Source organism: Myotis brandtii, unplaced genomic scaffold, assembly GCF_000412655.1.
Source record: "Myotis brandtii unplaced genomic scaffold, ASM41265v1 scaffold30, whole genome shotgun sequence".
Classification (NCBI taxonomy): domain Eukaryota; kingdom Metazoa; phylum Chordata; class Mammalia; order Chiroptera; family Vespertilionidae; genus Myotis; species Myotis brandtii.
This window is the reverse complement of record NW_005361458.1, coordinates 4,847,430-4,850,339: the sequence shown is the minus strand read 5'-3', so window position 1 is coordinate 4,850,339 and position 2,910 is coordinate 4,847,430.

Sequence of the window (2,910 nt, the reverse complement as noted above, 5' to 3'; positions counted from 1 at the left end):
TAAACCAGCTCCCGGGCTCTGGGCCTGGGAGGTGGGGGACGGGCCCCGGGAGGCGGCCAGGGGAGACCCGGGCGCCTGGCTGCATGGGAGTGTCCAATAGGGAGGAATCCTTAGTTTAGACACGTATGTCCCCGGTAAGGTTTGGGGCATGCTTGTATAAAACATGTTTTTCGTTGATTGAAATGCGAGTTTAACTGGAGTCCTGTATTTTAATTTGTCAGTCTCGCAATCTGTGGGAACTGGCAACCTCTATTTCTAGTTCCAGGGACTTAAGGAAGTTTTAATATGTGGACTGTCCTGTGGATGCTTTCTGCATGGGAAGCTTACGAAAGCGGTAGAATGTGATGAGAAGCAGTTTAATGAGGAGGCGTGCGGCGAAGGGGAGCTAATAATTGCACTTTATACGTTACTTTTAGCAAATCAATGTGAATTCTTAGACATGTTCTCATTAAAAGAAACAATAAACATGGAGGAAGAGTTCAGAACTGCATGGTGCTAGGAAAAGCATTTATTTCCATTACTGCCACTGAAGATTTGTCTTTCCTTAAAAGGGGAATAAATGGTGATGGAGGGAGATTTGACTTGGGGTGGTGAACACACAATACAGTGTACAGATGATGTATTATAGAATTGTACACCTGAAACGTATATAATTTTATTAACCAATGTACCCCAATAAATTTAAATAAATAAGTAAATTCTTCAAAAGGCATAAAAAAAAGATTGTCTTTTTTTATACCCTGAATTTCTGAATCCCAGTAATCTTTTCTGAGGAAGAAAATTGCTCCCTTTCTCAATACATAAACCTGATATTAGACTATACATCAACAAATATTCAGAAGTCCAATCCTCGTATATAATAAAAGGGTAATATGCAAATCAACCAAATGGAGGAACAACCAGTTGCTGTGACGTGCACTGACCGCCAGGGAGCAGAGCTCAACACAGGAGCTGCCCCGATGGTCAGTGCGCTCCCACAAGGGGAGTGCCACTCAGCCACAAGCCAGGCTGAAGGTTGGCAAGCACAGCGGCCTGCCTCCGTGGCAGTGCTAAGGATCCCTGCAGAGAGCGGGCCTAAGCCGTCAGTCGGACATCCTCCAAGGGGTCCAGGACTGAAAAGGGCACAGGCAGGGCTAAGGGACCCCCCTCCCCAGTGCACGAATGTCATGCACCGGGCCTCTAATTTAAAATATTTAAATATTCTTTTAGCCCATCTGGTGTGGTTCAGTGGTTAAGCATCAACCCATGCACCAAGAGGTCCACATTCCATTCCCTGTCAGGGCACATGCCTGGATTGGGAGCTTGATCCCTAGTAGGGAGTGTGCAAAAGGCATCAATGGAAAATGTGATGATCTTTCTGTCTCATCCATGTTTCTATTTCTCTCCTTTCCTCTCTCTCTCTCTCTAAAAAACAAACAACAAAATAATTCCCTTTAATATCCTGAATAAAATTTCTATTTTCTTTGGCAGACATGTAAATTTGTTGTTTTGTCTACAAAACAAAAACAAACAAAAAAAACCAGCCTCGCAGTTCTCCAATATTCATCAAATATTTAAAAGGAAACACAGTTTTAAAAATATATACAAGGCTTTGGAGGGAAACTGATTTGGGCTTTTTTTTTAATATATCTTTATTGATTTCAGAAAAGGAGGGAGAGGGAGAGAGAGAGAGAATCACTGATCAGCTGCCTTCTGCAAGCCCCCTACTGGGGACTGAGCCAGCAACCCAGGCATGTGCCCTGACAAGGAATCGAACAGTGACCTCCTGGTTCATAGGTCAACACTCAACCCTGAGCCATGCTGGCAGACTGATTTTTGGGCTTTTGACTGGATGTTTTCTGAAAGCTGCAAAACAGATTGTTTGCCTGCAAATGATTGAGAGTTGAGTAATGTGAGCTCAGTACCCTGGGTGGGGACTGCCATCAACCCCAAGCCCCTTGTGCTTTAACAAACACGATCAGTGTAGATTTGCCCACTGAGAAAATAAGACACTGACTAGATTTCTTCCAAGTCTCTAGATATTCATCTCCTCTGGGTTCTTTGCAAATGAAAGTGAAGTGAGGATGCAGGGAAAACTCACCTGAGCTTACCTTTCCCCTTGTATCTTCAACACATCTCTATCCTTTCCATCCGAATTCCCAAGCTCCCCCTGCCGTGTTAGACACTTTTCCTCTACATAACTTTTGTGTTTTTGCCATGGAGTTATCTCAAAGCATTTGGAGAGGGTTCTGTTTTGCTCAGAAATTCCAAATGACTCCTCCTCTTCAAATAGCAAAGCACTTAAGATCAAATTTTTCTTGAGAGAGAGAGAGAGAGCCTTCCTCCCCAGTTCACTTCTCTCCTGCTACCAGCCTTTCTCCCCTCTTCTTTATGGTTCCGTTTCTTGAAATCGACCAATTCTATCTGGCTTCCTACCCAAATCACTGCAGTGATGAACACCCACTACCTAAATCCAATGTTTCTCTGCTCATCTTTCTCAGAAGCACCCATAATGGTTAGTTGAACATCCTCCTCAGGAGTCCTGCCCCCCACCCCAGTTCCACGCAATCATATTTTTATTTTTGCTCTTTCCTGTTACTCAAGAGCAGATGTGTGGGATCTGACACTTATACAATTTGGGGCTTTGCTTTGAGAAAAAAAAAGAAAGAAAAATATCTTTCTTTTGAAAATGTTACAAAAATATATGACCATGTAAACATGAGCATAGGGCTCCTCCAAGGCCAGAGAAGGACCCAGAACGTTAAGCTTCCTTAGCTTCACAGCAGAGTTGCCTCTGTCATCAGGTCATTCACTCTTCAGTCTTCTTTGCCAACTAACCTCCTCTACCTAACTTTTTTTTTTATCCTCACCTGAGGACATGTGTTTATTTTAATTGATTTTTGAGAGAGAGGAAGGGAGAGAGAGAGAGAG